We start from the raw sequence: 16,919 nt of genomic DNA, 5'->3' as shown, positions 1-16,919 counted from the left end.
TCATCGGATTCTGGGTTTCACACTGACCGATCAAAGGGCAAGAAGAGACATAAAAATCTAATTTTCAAAACAGAATTAAAAGCTACAGTATTCCAGCCAGGTGATAGTTTAACCTCTGCTTGGTTGCCTCTGATGATCGAGTACCAAAGCAAAGGTCTAATCCACATCTCAGCTTGAGCTGAAACATGCCTCCTCATGACTTCTACCCTTTGTCTGGATTTTGCTTACCAGAGCAATATATAGCAAAAATACTATCTCCTTTTACATATGCAAAGAGAGCCAGCTAGCTACTGCATGCCCTTATAATCTGCTCTTCTCTAAACTAAAAATGTACACCACTTTATAGTTCCATTTAGGCATGGTTTTAAGTTCCTTTTCCATGTTCCCCTCATTTCTCTGAGAACACATTCATTTGTCTGTATTGCCCTAAAAATGCAGTGTTATAATTGAACAGCATTCCAGATGTGATCTGATCAGTATAAAGTACAACGCAATGATTATCTTCCATCATTTGAAGAGTATACCTTATTTTTTATGTATTTTTAAAGTTTGGGGGGTTTTTTTAGTAATCTCTACCCTCAGCTTGGGTCTCAAACTCACAACCCCAAGATCAAGAGTCACATACTCCTCTGACTGTATCAGCCACACGCCCCTGGAGAGTATACCTTTTTAATGTCATTTAATACGTAGGAATTTTTCTAAAAATAAAGTTTTATAGTGACTGTCATGTATGTTGCAGGCACTCCAAAAAGTATTTCTGAATGTTGTTAAAAGAATAGCCAGCATTGGGGCACCTGGGTGGCTCAGTCGTTAAGCATCTGCCTTTGGCTCAGGTCATGATCCCAGGGCCCTGGGATCGAGCCCCGCATCGGGCTCCCTGCTCAGCAGGAAGCCTGCTTCTCCCTCTCCCACTCCCCCTGCTTGTGTTCCCTCTCTCTCTGTCAAATAAATAAATAAAACCTTTAAAAAAAAAGAAAAAAAAGGATAGCCAGCATATTTTGCTTATTTTGTATTTTGTTTTTATGTGTATGTGTATTTTTTTTAAAAGATTTTATTTTTACACCCTTTTTAAGGAATGGTTGCATTAGCGTCGGTAAGCGCTTCCACTTAATTTTAAGTCAGTCTATCAGCTGCTCAGAAGTGATTCTTGCCTGCGCAAAATTCCACTGGGTAGGACTTATTCAGAGCATGAATATAATAAGAACTGAGACCAGCTACTGTGTGGTGGCAGCACCTATAGATATCATGGGCCTTCTCCAAGGGTACAAGGGGGATATTATTGGGGAAGCATCCCAAATAGAAAACTGGCATGATCCATTTTCTTTTTTTTTTTTTTTAAGATTTTATTTATTTATTTGACAGAGAGACAGGGAGAGGGGAAACACAAGCAGGGGAGTGGGAGAGGGAGAAGCAGATTTCCTGCCAAGCAGGAAGCCCAATACGGGGCTCAATCCCAGGACCCCAGGATCACAACCCAAGCCAAAGGCGGACTCTTTAACGACTGAGCCACCCAGGTGCCCTGGCATGATCCATTTTCTAATGTAAATATGAGTCATAGATTTACTTATTTATTTTTGAGCAGAGTAGATGTTTCAGTAAAATGAAGGAATGTTTTCTGTAGTAATGATAGGGATCAGGCGTGAGAATATCCTTCTCAAAATTCCCTTGGGCCAAGATTGGACGGAGTTAAGGAAGCACCATTTTGTCCAAGCAGGTGATTGCTGGGAACGGGATGTAAAAATTATTTGTTCACCATCATATCTCCAGCAGTCGATACAGTGCTTGGGAAAGAGCAGACTCTCAAAAAGACTTTGGAAAGTAAGTCAAGAAGGAAGGAAGGGAAGAAAGGCTGGAGAGAAGTTTCAGGATTACTGTGAAGATTAAGAACAGCAGATAAAGACCCAAATACTGGTGCAAAAATGGGACTTTCAAAATCAGCATCCAACCTCCTTATAGATATCATAACTGGAGACACGGAGGAGTCAAGTAACTTGTCCAGGGTGACAGATCCTAGTCTGGTTAGTTACTGCATCACCCCTCAATGTTAGGCCTCAGCTCTTAAGCCAGCGCTCCTTTCCCAATACCAGCCGAGCCACAAAAGGAATTATTAAGGAAAGGCCCTGGGTTCTTGCATTCTGGCCCCAGACTAGTTACCTTAGCATGTCCGGATTGGAGGAATCTTGAGGTCTTGGCCTTCTTTGTACTATTCAGGGCTAGACAAAAGGGGATCAAAATTGGGAACAGGACTTAGCACTCTCAAAGAAGACAGCTTGCAGGTAGAAACTGGAGGCCCTGACAACACAGATGAAATCGCGCTTCTCCCCGAACCAGTGCTGGAGGAGGTTCATGCTATCTCCAGAACACAGAGAAAAGTTCTGCAGCCAGTCTTTGGTTTGGTTAACCAAACAGAAATGTTTGGTTAAATGAGCTTCACTGCAAGACTTCTATACTAATAAGAGTTTTGGAAACTCCAAAAAGCAAATTGGTTCTCAGACATTGCCAAATGTATTTGGCCACAAACCTCTAACTTTTTCTAAAGATTTAATGGACTTAACTTCCCACTGGGGGACAATGGTTTTCAATTTTTTTTTTCTGTGACTTCAGGTAGGGGGATAGATTTCGTGTGTCAGAAACCAGTACACACATGCTTGTGAATGTAACACTGACAGGAATGTTTATAATACTTATAATACTTAGCTCTTCTCTACGTGCTGTGCCTATTTTCTATCCTGCTTTTCTTGCGTTCCCATGAATCCTGGATTTTGAAACCCAGAAAACGGATTTCACAACCTACCTGTGGGTCACAATCTACAGTTGTAAACTTCTGCCCTAATAAGTACCGGTGTGTGATTTAGTCATTTCTCCTCTGTATCCTTTTAAGCTTCCTCTTACCTGTAAGCTGCAATATTGTTGACTGAATCAAAGATCTACCTGGGATGGATCCAAATAATAGAGTGGGGTTAGAAAATCTTCAGCCATTTCATTATGGTTACACTGAAGCATACCTTGAAGGAAGCATAATTCGTTTTTTTTTAAGATTTTATTTATTTGAAAGAGAGAGTGAGCGGGAGCAGGGTGAAGGGCAGAGGGAGAAGCAGACTCCCCACTGAATAAGGAGCCCGATGTGGGACTCGATCCCGAGACTCCAGGATCATGACCTGAGCCGAAGGCAGTCGCTTAACTGAGCCACCCAGGCACCCAGGAAGTATAATTCAGAAAACCAGGAAACAGAATGAGCATAGTATCAAAGAGACCTTAGTATCACCTTTTGACCCATGAAGTGAAAAAAGAGTATCTATTCAATGAATAAAAGAAGACATAGAATATTGTCTATAGCATGTTCCCATTTGTATACAAAAAGGGGTTTATATATACATCTATATGTTTGATGTGCATGGAGTATGCTTGGAAAACACCCCATAAACTGGCCACAGTGGTATGTCATTGGTGGGTGTTACTGTTGGGATACCCTTATTTTTCACTGTGTATCCTTTTGTACTGTTTTAATTGTTTTTACCATAAACATGTATCACTTTTCCAAAACAATAATACACTGCTAGCTGGATAAATAATGAGAGATGAGAAAACCTGAAAAACCAAGAAACTTCCAGTGTTGCTTTTGTAAGCCACTGCTAGTGATGGTATCTATGGGAAATAAAAGGATAGCTCTAGGTTCAAATCTTTTTTTTTAAGATTTTATTTATTTATTCATAAGAGATAGAGAGAGGCAGAGGGAGAAGCAGCTCCCCACTGAGCAAGGAGCCCGATGCGGGACTCGATTCTAGGACCCTGGGATCATGACCTGAGCTGAAGGCAGAAGCTTAACCATCTGAGCCACCCAGGTGCCCTCTAGGTTCTTGGAGGCGTATGTATGTGCTATAGTGATTGACCTTATTAACAAGAACCATCTCTGCCTAGGATATGTGTTCTCTATTCTACCTCTTCCCCCAACATGTGGCATTACAAAAAAATACAAGAAGAGGGCTCCAAATATATTTTCTCAGGGTGATGCAGGTTGTCCATTTTGCCTGCAATGGAGTAGAAGCACCAGTGACAGAGAAAAACCAAGGAACTGAAGAGCAGGACTACCCTGAGAGGGCGGGGCTCCGAGAGGTTGGGGGCGGCTACCGGAGTTTGGGGAAATTCAAGGGGGATAGCAGCTGCGGGTTTTCAAACTTTTCAATATCCACGAGAATCATCAGGGGCACTCTTTAAAATGTTTAAATTGCTAAAAAAAAAAAACCCAACCAAACAAACAAACAAACCCTGCGGGCAGAGATTCTGATACGGCGAGGTGAGTCTTAGGAGTCTTGGAATCAGTTCCCTTTTCTGAAGCTTCTGAAATAAGGCTCAAGAAAAGGGAAGCATGACAATCCCCTTGAGAAACAAACACACACACAAAGACAAAACAAGAACAAAACCCTAAGATCATTTCTGCTATATTTATCACTGACATATGGACTGCTTATAAAAGAAAAAGGTCTATTTTTCTCCTTAAGATTGTTAACCTGGAAAGTAGATTTTCTTAAGTGACTTAATACATGTAGAGAACAATGCCTGGCCCAGAATATGGATAAGTATAAGCTATTATTATGAATTTCTTTTTTAGGAACCATAAAAGAACAGTTTTTATGTAGATGAATCAACTCTATAAATGATGCTGGGATGGACTGCAAGAATGCTAGTTTTCCAGAAAATGAACCAAGCAAATAGTTACTTGAGAAGCTATTACAGTATCTAAAATAATACTTCTTTTTTTTTTTTAAAGATTTTATTTATTTATTTGACAGAGAGATAGAGAGCACAAGTAGGCAGAGCGGCAGGCAGAGGGAGAGGGAGAAGCAGGCTCTCTGCTGAGAAGGGAGCTGGACATGGGGCTCGATCCCAGGACCCTGGGATCATGACCTGAGCCGAAGGCAGCCGCTTAACCGACTGAGCCACCCAGGCACCCCTAAAATAATACTTCTGATATTCATTCCAGTGTTGGCGGAAGGGTGGTTCCCCACACCAACAGGCAATTCTTGGGACACCAACTGGATGTCAACTCGATTCTGACTTATCTCAAGGAGATAGCATCAGATCCCACCAGTTAAAGGTTTAGTCCTACATACACATTACTGATGAACTCAATGGCCCGTGGTGATGGATTCAACTTCCAGCTTCTCTCCTCTTCCCCAAGGTTGGGAGTGGCAACCAGCTAGCTTCCTCAGGTGCTTTTCAAAGTCATTTCATTAACATAACAAAAGGCGCTTTAATTGTTCTCATCACTTACAAAATCCCAAGCATTTTAGGAACTCTGTGCAAGCGAGGGGGATAAAGAACAAATATTTATTTCTTATTATAAATCACAAAATCACAGTGACCAGTTTTTTTAAATTAATGATACAGTCCTATTTAAAACAGTTGTGAAGAAAATGTGCAATTGGTTTAAAACTTGTATCTAAATTGTCATCAATGGCACATTACAAGCAACAACATTATTAAAAGTACATCTTCACAAACAGGCAAATGTACCTATGATTGTTTTCAACTTTATTTTGTTTTCTTTTTTTTAAGATTTCATTTATTTATTTGAGAGAGAGAGAGAGAGAGCACGAGTGGGGTGAGGGGTGAGGGGCAGAGGGAGAAGCAGACTCCCCACTGAACAGGGACTTGAGACTTGAGACTCCCGGATCACGACCTGAGCCGAAGGCATACGCTTAAATGGCTGAGCCACCCAGACACCCCTTACTTTGTTTTCGTTTGCAAAGTTGTTGAATACCCAGGCACTGATCCCAGTTTGGTTTTAAACTTTGTTCTAAATGCTTGAATAATGTCCCAGACTCTGTCTCTTTATTTTTTTATTAACATATAATGTGTTATTTGTTTCAGGGGTACAGGTCTGTGATTCTTCAGTCTTACACAATTAACAACGCTCAGCATAGTAGATACCCTCCCCAACGTCCATCACCAGCCACCCCATCCCTCCCACCCCTCATTCTGTCTCTTTTTTAAAGCAACAGCCTTTCAGCCTAAAGTGAGTCACTCCTCCAACAGATGTGAGTTTCTAAGTTGCCAAAACCTGCGGGCCCAGTCAGCGATCCTAGTTTCCTTGAGAGTTTCCAAACCTGCGTAATCCTGTAGATAATATTGTGTTTTATAAAGTCCCCTTCACTCCCAAGAGAAGAAGTTCTTTCAGTAAATATGCCACACTCATAATTTAGAGGACAGCAAAAAAGTTGGCTTTCAAAATGTTCAGCACGGGGCGGGGGGCGCCTGGGTGGCTCAGTCGTTAAGCGGCTGCCTTCCGCTCAGGTCATGATCCCAGGGTCCTGGGATTGAGCCCGCATCGGGCTACCTGCTCCATGGGGAAGCCTCCTTCTCCCTCTCCCACTCCCCCTGCTTGTGTTCCCTGTCTCGCTGTCTCTCTCTCTGTCAAATAAATAAATAAAATCTAAAACAAAAAACAAAAACAAAATGTTCAGTACGGTTCAAACTGGCCTAGCATCCTCCGTGGGTCCCTCCCTCCCTTGAGTGCAGCCCAAGATGCCTCATTAAAAAATATATAGGCATCCTCATCTTTATAGCACCCTTTTCAACAGGTTGTCTAGCTTCAACTTTGTTTAAAGCCAGTGAAAAGGAACTCATTACTCCATGGAACCTCTTCCTATTTTTAGGAAACTTAGTAATTAGAAGACCTTTGCTAACGTTCCTTCTAAATGTGCCCATAGGTGCCTACCCAGACCCATGTGTCTTTCGAAGAAAACCAGAGTGAGCACATCGCCCATGCGCGTTGCAGCTTTTCAGCTTTATGGAGGTAGCTGTGCTATTCCTTTCCACCGTCTTCGTCTTTTCTCTGGCTCCTTCAGGTGGGAAGGAATTACGCATTAGGAGTTACTATAAATGTGAATCTAGTTGTACTTAATCTACTTTATACAGACTCAATAACCAAAAAAAAAAAAAAAAGACAGAGAATTAGAATGCATTTGCAACCTAATGGGAGTCTTTTCTTTTTTTTTTTAATATTTTATTCATTTATTTGAGAGAGAGAATGAGATAGAGAGAGCGTGAGAGGGGGGAGGGTCAGAGGGAGAAGCGGACTCCCTGCTCAGCAGGGAGCCTGTTGTGGGACTCGATCCCGGGACTCCAGGATCATGACCTGAGCCGAAGGAAGTCGCTAAACCAACTGAGCCACCCAGGCACCCCCTAATGGGTTTTTTCTTAAAAGAGGCAGGTATAATCTGTTCTTTTTCAGTAGGTACCCTTGGGTTATAGATCATTTTTAGTGGAAAGGAAATAAAAAAAATGGTGTGGTGCCTGCATGGCACAGTTGGTTAAGTGTTCAACTCTTGGTTTCTGCTCAGGTCCTGATCTCATGGTTGTGAGATCAAACCCCATGTCGGGCTCTGTGCTCAGCATGGAATCTGCTTGAGGTTTTCTCTGCCCCTCACTCATGTGCTCTCTCTCTCTCACACACACACTCTCTCTCAAAAATAAATATTAAAAAACAAAAAACGTGGGTGCTGAAGTTTTGACAATGAGGGCAGATAATAATTTTTCTGGGATATATAGTTCTCTCAAATGGTCCACCAGGTTTTGAGTTTCTTTCTTTTTCTTTTTCTTTCTTTCTTTCTTTCTTTCCATCAGAGAGAGAGAGAGAGCACAAGCAGGGGGAGCAGCAGACAGAAGGAGAAGCAGGCTTCCAGCTGAGCAAGGAGCCTGATGCGGAACTCCATCCCAGGACCTTAGGATCATGACCTGAGCCGAAGGCAGCCACTTAACCGGCTGAGCCACCCAGGTGTCCCCCAGGTGTTGAGTTTCTTTTTTTTTTTTTTTAAAGGTTTTATTTATTTATTTGACAGAGAGAAACACACCTAGAAGGGAACACAAGCAGGGGGAGTGGGAGAGGGAGAAGCAGGCTTCCCACCGAGCAGGAAGCCCGATGGGGGGCTCGATCCCAGGACCCTGAGATCATGACCTGAGCCGAATGCAGATGCCCAACGACTGAGCCACCCAGGCGCCCCAGGTTTTGAGTTTCTTGAAGGCCAGGACTATGTCTCATTATTCTTGGTATCACCTGTGCCTATTATAATACTATGAACATTATTGGCCTCAATAAACGCTTACTGAATGGAGTTTATTTGAATTTCCAGAAGCAGAGAGATCACCGAAGAGCAATACAGACCAAGAAAAGGGGACTAAACTTACTTCAAGGAAGATCTTTTAACCGGACTCTTCTGATCTTATCCTCCTATTTAACAGAAATGCCCTCAAGGAGATGAAACTATACTGATAAGCCCTTTGGTGAACATGCCTAGGGACCATCCCCCACCTTAAAAACTCTACCTTTTGAAGTATCAGTATTCTGATCACCCAAAAGCAATGGCATCCTCTGTGTCCTAATTGACATTCTTCCCCCTTCAAGTCAATGTGTGTCTTTAATATGGGCTTCTAGGGAAAATGCTTTTAACTCAAGGAACAATTAGAATGGAAGGCAAAGATGTCTTGGGAGGTTTTGGTGTCATGGTGCCTAAAACTAGGAGTCAGAAAAACCCAAGTTCTTGACTTGGCAGAGAGATGACAAGACCCCCAGGAGAAAAGTTGGGGTGGGTGGGGAGTTGCTTGGGAGTCACAGCAACACTGGTTTGCTAGAACTCCCCAAAGCATTCTGACCCAAAGACCTACTTCGTGCAGGGCTGGGAGCACTGTAAATAACAGCACACATGGAACTGGCAGCACTCTCTAAGGGCAAAGCACCCGTGTCTACTGGACCCTTATTTGAGGACTGTTTGTACTTTAACCAGATAACTGGTTAATAGCAGCATTCGCCCTATCGCATGGAAACATGGCTATTTTCTCAGAGTAAAACAGGCACTAATCTTGGGACGTGGCCCAACTCACTCCTCTGGGAAGGGGGCGGGAGATTCTGACTCAGCTGACAACAGGAGTCCAGCCAGAAGGGCAAAGGACAGTGTCCTCAGGTAAGGCACTCCGTGTGTAGGGTATCTGTTGTTTGGTGGTGACCTCTACTCACCAACCAGCCTGGATGTCAGCGACAGGCTCTTGGTCCTCAAGGAAAGAATAAGCAAACGTAAGGCAAAGCTCCAGTCCCAGGAGAAGGATGGGTGGTTAGTCTAGAGTAGTACTGCATGAGGCCTGTTGTCTTAATATAAATATAAACAGCATCCCCTTTCGTCCCCAGTAGGTTCCTACTTAGGACAATAAATCATGTCATTCTTGGCATCAAATGCTTGGAAGGATACCAGGAAAACAACTTTTGCAACAGGAACCACGGCAGAAGCAATCTTTAAAAATTGGGATAAAGGGAGGCCTGAAATGGAAACTGTGGCCCAGGACCACCTGTGAGGGCTTGAGCAGACTGCTCTTGAGGTTACTGGGAATCTCAGAGTCAGTACAAACCACATCCACATCAGAATAGCTATAAGGGTCTGTGTCCTTACTCACAATGACCACTGCCATCCTTCAAAATGCAGGGGGGACATAGTCTTCCTACATCGTGTTTCTACTGTCAGCCTCATAGCTGAGAATGACTGGTATTTACTTAACCTATTAAAGTAGTGTTAACTATGCCTGAAGAAGAGAAAGTTTCGCACTGGGTATTCTTCCCAAATCTATGGGCAAGACCCTGTGCTACATAATACAGAGATTACAAGTTGCTTGTAATCTAATTGGAAAGTTAACTATGAGTTTTAAGTGGAAGTCTAAGACAGCAACAGAAGAGTTATCACAACATAGTGCCCAGCTGATAGTCAAACCAGTTGTGTTAGCTGTGGTCTTTATGACAGTTCAGAGACAGTAACCAGTTCAGGTTGAGATGAAAGAAAACTTATGAAGTAGGACACCCCAGTCATTAAGGACTTATTTCTTGTCAGATATTTTCACATACGGATTCTTTTTTTTTTTAAGATTTATTTATTTATTTATTTGAAAGAGAGAGAATGAGAGAGAGAAAGAGAGAGACCACATGAGAGGGGGAGGGTCAGAGGGAGAAGCAGACTTCCTGCTGAGCAGGGAGCCCGATGTGGGACTTGATCCTGGAACTCCAGGATCATGACCTGAGCCGAAGGCAGACGCTTAACAACTGAGCCACCCAGGTGCCCCGTCACATATGGATTCTAATGTCTCAGAACAACCTTATGAAATGGGTATTAGTACCTGTAATCTACAAAGGAGGAACCTGAGGATCAGAAGGTTTAAGGAACTTGTTCTGAGTTACTCAGCCAGGAAACAGAAGAGAAAGCTTGAACCCATGTGTCTGTAAAGGAAAAAAACAAAAAACAAAACCTACTCCTTCTGTGTCACCCCTACTCTCAACACATCTGACACCAGATGTGTGGGCTTTCCATACACCCACCAATTCTGGGACACCACCTGGGTGTCCCACAATTTTATTCCATTCTGACAGTATCAACCTGGGAATAGTGTCAGATCCCACGGGTTAAGTAAGGGCTGTCAAATGATAAAAATAAAACAATTTAGTAACAAGTTTGATGTCCTTTATGCACTGGAAAGCAGTCCATGGTTGGGAGAGTCCAGTGCCTCCCAAGCAGTGGAGCACTCTTCCCCAGGGCTGTTTGGGAAAGAACGGTTTTTAGAAAATGTCAGGAGAGGCAACGTGGAAACAGGGCATGATTGGCCAGGAGGTCAGGGAATTTCCTTATAAGACTAGCAGGTCAGTCAGAATAAGGAAAAAGTATTTGGCTTAAGTTGATTGGCTGAGGTTGCACATCTGCCCTTATTTAGAACAAGGAAATAATTACAGTTTCTTGGCAGTTGAGAATTGGCTGGTGGGATATACAGCGATTCTGGACAAGCAAGCATTTACAGGGATGCAAAAATTATCTAAGTTTTAGTTTGCTGATGTGGCACCCCAGGCCAGACTGGCTCCATCTTGGGCCTCGCCATTTATTTCAACAGGTCTCAGTCCCATAAGACTGCCCCCCACCCCTACTTCCCTTGCCAATCACAAGTCCAGCTTGCTACCTTTGCTTCTGACTGACCAGCTACAAATTGGAGGTTCCCACAACCCCTCCTCAGGTTTGGTTAATTTGCTAGAACAGCTCACAGAACTCAGGAAAATAATTTATTTATTAGATTACTGGTTTATTTCAAAAAGATATAACTCATGAACAGCCAGATGGAAGAGATGCATGGGGCAAGGTATGTGGGAAAGGGCTCGGAGCTTCCCTGCCCTCTCTGGACACACCACTATCCCCAAACCTCCACGTGTTTACCAACCCGAAGTCTCTCCAAACCCTGTCCTTTTAAAGCTTTTATGGAGATGTCATGACATAGGCATGATGGATTAAATCATTGGCCCCTGGCGACTGATTCAACCTGCAGCCCTGCTCCCCTTCCTGGAGGTTGGAGGGTGGTACCAAAAGTTCCATCCTGTAACCATGGTTCCTCTGGCAACCAGCCCCCATCCCTAGAATAACACGTCTATGTTTATGTCACCTCAATAACATAGGCTCATGTGTGGTCGAAAGGGGCTTGTTATGAATAATAAGACATTCAGTTTTATGGCTCTGGAGCTATTTCAGGAACCAAGAATAAAAGACCACAGGTGCTATAACAAAAGATGCTCCCAGTGCTCCTATCACTTAGGAAATGCCAAGAGTTTTTGGAGGTCTGTGAAACGGAAGCAAGGATGAAGACCAAATCTATATTTCCCATTATAAATCACAGTATCATGGTTATCCTACTTCAACATTACTGCTTTTTCCATCAGGAGGGCCACAAAATCCAGTCAGAGGCCTCTAGTCAGGGTGAACAGTGTGAACAAGTGCTAGGAGGTCTAAAAGTGGAGTGGAAATTTCAAGAAAGTAGAAGGGTGGCATCCCACCAAAGAAGTTCAGTAAGAAGCATTTAAAAGGCCTTTAGAAAGCAAGGACTTTGTAAAAAGTTTTTAAGTAGCAGCCCAAGGAACACTGGGGAGCCTTTCTTGTTTTGGGCCTGGCCCTCCATGCCTGCAGCCCAAGGTGGGGCATGGAGTTCAGGGTCCTGGGTTGTCCACTCAGGTTGCAAGGCCAGGGCAAGTTATCTGCTATCGAAAGAGAACACAGGGCGCCTGGGTGGCTCAGTTGGTTAAGCGACTGCCTTCAACTCAGGTCATGATCTTGGAGTCCCGGGATCGAGTCCCGCATCGGGCTCCCTGCTCAGCGGGGAGTCTGCCTCTCCCTCTGACCCTCCCCCCTCTCATGTACTCTCTCTCTCTCATTCTCTCTCTCAAATAAATAAATAAAATCTTAAAAAAAAAGAGAGAACACAGTGGGGCACTTGGGTGGCTCAGTCGTTAAGCATCTGCCTTGGGCTCAGGTCATGATCCCAGAGTCCTGGGATAGAGCCCTACATCGGGCTCCCTGCATAGCAGGAAGCCTGCTTCTCCCTCTCCCACTTCCCCTGCTTGTGTTCCTACTCTCACTATCTCTCTCTCTCTGTCAAATAAATAAATAAAATCGTTAAAAAAAAAAAGAACACAGCCTAAAATTAGAAGGAACAGATAAACTGCAAACTAGAAAAGCAAACAAGCGATACTAGTGTCATGGAGTGCAAAGAACAAGGGCTTTAGAGTCAACTGGGTTTATTTATTTATTCATTTTAAAGATTTGATTTATTTATTTGAGAGAGAGAATGAGAGATAGAGATCACGAGAGGGAAGAGGGTCAGAGGGAGAAGCAGACTCCCCGCCGAGCAGGGAGCCCGATGTGGGACTCGATCCCGGGACTCGATCCCGGGACTCCAGGATCATGACCTGAGCCGAAGGCAGTCAACTTAACCAACTGAGCCACTCAGGCGCCCCAGAGTCAACTGAGTTTAAAATCTTGACTCTCCCGCTCATTATACACATGACCTTGGCCGTTCACTTAACATATCTCAGATTCAGTTTCCTCTTTTGGAAAATGTATCAACTTTACCATGTACTTTGCGGTTGACTTCCCCAAATTCTTTTTACCTCAGCTGATCCACCTAAGACAATCATAAGAATCCCATTCTCTTTGCTAATGATTGGGCCAGGGATGATGGCTAAGGAGATATGAAAGACTGCGGGCTGAAATGTGTCCCCACAAAATTCATATGTTGAAGCCCTACCCCACAATGTTTCAAAAAGCATATAAGTAGCCCCCACTACCACCAGCACCCATTCCATATAACTAGGGAATTGAGCTTCAGAACACAGCAGACATATACAATTAGAATTGCAGAGGAATGGAAACAGAACCCTGATCAAACATTGCCTGAAGCCAATACTACTTTTACACTTTTTAAAATATGAACTAATACAATTTCTTCTTGTTTAAGCAGGCTTGAGCCAGATGTCTGTTAGTTGCTGACTACAGCAACCTAGGTTTATTATGAGGGTAAAATCAAATTATGAAAGTGAAGACCTTTCTTACTCCAGCATGTGGTATATACAAATAATAGCTATTATTATTTTAGGCAGACAAGTAATTTGCAAGTCACCCAATGTAGTGGCCATGACTGGGAGATCTATCTGGATATACAGACATTGCCTATCAGTGAGTAAGGGTTATGGTGCACAAAACCACAATGGAAAAGGAGAGAACACTGGAGTAAGAGGTAGATAGTTGACCTGGGATTTGTCCCCGGCAAAGCAGATTTAGGTTCTGGTTGATAGGGAGGAAACCAGCAGAAGGAACAAAGTAGAACTAACATAAATGGTGAGACCGGCGGTCTCCTTCCTAATTTCCATTTTTCAGCTAGTTTTCCTATGGTCCTAGCAAATCAAACAGCCAGCTCTGCTTTAGAAATTTCCTGAAGTCCTTTCTTTGCCCTCACTCGATTTCCCATTATTAGTTTCTCCAGAATATGCTCTTATATAAACTCTACTCTCCTGTTTAAATGTTTATACTACTTAAGCAGATAAAAAACAGTAAAAGTAAAGGAGCTCCTTTAGTTGTTATTTAGTTGTACTTTTCTTTAGATTCAAGTGGCTTAATTACAGATTAAAAGCAAAAACAATAAAACATCTGAAAATTACTTCAAAACCACATTGTTTACTTGATGGTAAGCAGTTTCTACACAAAACCAAAGTTGCCAGGAAGATAGTTGCTCTAGGCCACTGGACAGCTCTTCCTTGAATTGTTGTAGCTGGTAATTAAGCTGGTATACATGGTACGATTGTTAGTGTTTTCTATTTTTATCAGTTGCTCTTCTAAATTCTGAAAAATGTTCAGTCCTTGAACTACTTATGAAATCATTTCCTTGTTTTTAAGAAGCACGTAAAACAGATTAAATTAGCTATTATGATCCTAAAACAAAAATTAAGGAAAGGTACAGGTTTGACTGCAAGGATATTCATTGCAGCAGTATTTATAATAGCAAAAAAGAAAATAACCAAATGTCCAGTAATAGGGAATTCGTTAAATCAGTTATGGTACATGCATAAAATGCCATGAAAATAGGCAGTAAAACTATATAAATTCTCATGTGTCCATAAACAACAATATGAGCAAATGAAAATATTCTATGTAATTATATGTATTAATATAGAATCAGTGATAGTAACCAACAGAGACAGGGGTGCCTATTAAGAGTGTAGGTAAGGGGCGCCTGGGTGACTCGCTCGGTTAAGCATCTGACTCTGGATTTCGGCTCAGGTCATGATCTCAGGGTCATGAGATCCAGCTCAGCATCGGGCTCCACCACTGAGTGTGGATCCTGCTTGGGATTCTCTCTCTCCTTCTCCCTCTTCCCCCCCCCACCCCTGCCACTGGCTTGCACGCTTTCACTCCCTCGAATGAATGAATGAATGAATGAATGAGTAGGTAAGGATATCAGGCAAACAACCCTGTGTTAGACAGAGAATTGGAGCAGCCCTGCAAGGGTATACAGCAACAGCCAGCAAAGGGTGGTACAATCCGAGGAAGAAGGTATTGTGCACCACCAGTGACAGCACCCCATGGGAACAGACTGCTGCAAGCATATGTGGGAAACCTCACGATAACCCCCAGAAGCCCTGATGCTCATAGAAGAAGGGGTGGGAAAGCTCCCGCCTTACTGACTGCAGGGCTGAGAATCAGTGAAATTGTTAATATGTTTCCATGTGCTTATAAACAGATAAGGCTTTGGAAAACTTGACACTTTTTACTTTTCCCATAAGAAACAGTTTTCAGGACACAACATAGTTGACCTATTCATACACCTGAAAAAGTAAACTGTTTTCCATCACTTTCAAATAATTTAGAAGACTTTGTTTGCTTATAAAGGTATGTTCACATTAATATTATGATTCCATTTCTCAAAAACTCACTGTATTCCTGCATTTTGTGCTAAGTATGTAGATGGATGAGAGAAGAAAAGGTTGCATTCCAAGCAGAGCTCATTTTATTTATTTATTTTTAAGATTTTATTTATTTATTTGAGAGGGAGAGACACAGTGAGAGAGAGAGAGAGAGCACAAGCAGGGGGAGTGGGAGAGGGAGAAGCAGGCTTCCCGCCGAGCAGGGAGCCCGATGTGGGGCTTGGTCCCAGAACCCCGGGATCATGACCTGAGCCGAAGGCAGACACTTAATGACTGAGCCACGCAGGCGCCCCAAGTAGAGCTCATTTTTAAAAGTATCAGCAAATATGGAGTACCCGTGAGTGACTAGATACAATGAACTTCCCCTTGCTATTTAACAAACTTTCATCATGTTCTTAACATGTTTAAGACCTGCTAGATGTTAGGTCTGTAAGGTTGAATGAGATCGGGTCCCTAACTGGGAGACAAACAAGGCACTTGATAATTGCATTTTAGGTAACCCTTGTCATTAATGATTTCAAAATCAGTATTTCCGAAATGAACAATGAGCCATCATATAATAGTGATATAAGTAAGGCCAAATAATTAATTTGCTAATTGTTCCTCTAAGCTGTTGATATAATCCCCTGCTAAGCCTTTACCTCAACCTTACTCTAGAATAGATCATCTCCCTTAAGCAATTTTGGCTAAAAGTACAGCTGTGGATTCTTGAGTGTGACTAGAGGAGATTAGCCTGCAAATTTTTCAAAATTCATTAGCGGTTTATATATCTTGCCTCTTCAACCAGTTGATCCAGTTAAATTGCTAATGGGGCAATATATGGATCACTGCCCAACATCGATTACTTCACTTTTCCATTGGATAGCAGCCCAGTGGTTGAGACACTGATGGCCTCTGTAGTGGTATACCCAACCTGATAGACCCAGCCCCTTTCCCAATTATTAATTCAGGGTCCCAGGCCTAAGTTATTTGGAGCATTCTTACTTTAAGTGTGACTTAATTCAGGGGCGCCTGGGTGGCTCAGTCCTTAGGCATCTGCCTTCGGGTCGGGTCATGATCCCGGGGTTCTGGGATCGAGCCCCACATCGGGCTCGTTGCTTGGCGGGAGGCCTGCTTCTCCCTCTCCCACTCCCCCTGCTTGTGTTCCCTCTCTCACTGTGTCTCTCTCTGTCAAATAAATAGATAAAATCTTTTTAAAAAAAAAGTGTAACTTAATTCAAGCCAATAAGGGAAGTTTGTTGTGGGGCTTTGGGGGAAGTGTTTTTTAATATCTTATGACCATTCAATCTCCAAGTAATTCTATGACCTGGAAAACCTACCATCCAGAAACAGGTGGCTTAATAGATATAGCCCCTAGGAGGGGATTTCTGTGCAGATGTTCACCCCAGATATGGCCACAGGGGACATTGCATAGAAGAGATCCTCCCAGTGGCCAGAACGAGGGCTCCACAAAGGCAATAGAAAGGGCAATCCTCTTGGGGGCACAGCCTCAGGCTGCCAATGTGGTTAAGCAAGGACCTCACCCCTCGCATGGCAGGGAGCTCTTGCTATTCCTGCCCTGGATATGTGTTTGGAACTGTGTCTTGCTGCCCAGCCTCCCATTTTACAACTTTTTAATCAGTTGTCATGCTCTTTGTACACTGGGGTTTGGGGG

General features: G+C 43.0%; 1 long non-coding RNA gene across 1 annotated transcript in view; it reads left to right on the top strand.

The window, feature by feature from the left end:
* LOC114204956 (uncharacterized) overlaps positions 1 to 6,790 on the top strand; it is a 30,827-nt gene extending 24,037 nt beyond the window's left edge. Inside the window, exon 3 of the long non-coding RNA XR_003608289.2 lies at positions 6,711 to 6,790. This is a non-coding gene — a long non-coding RNA (uncharacterized LOC114204956). The remainder of the gene's footprint in view (positions 1 to 6,710) is intronic.
* The last annotated feature ends 10,129 nt before the right edge of the window (positions 6,791 to 16,919 follow it).

Source organism: Eumetopias jubatus, unplaced genomic scaffold, assembly GCF_037043125.1.
Source record: "Eumetopias jubatus isolate StellerSeaLion01/CBP00866 unplaced genomic scaffold, mEumJub1_p1.0 scaffold_16, whole genome shotgun sequence".
Taxonomy (NCBI): Eukaryota; Metazoa; Chordata; class Mammalia; order Carnivora; family Otariidae; genus Eumetopias; species Eumetopias jubatus.
This window is presented reverse-complemented; position numbering and strand designations above follow the sequence as displayed.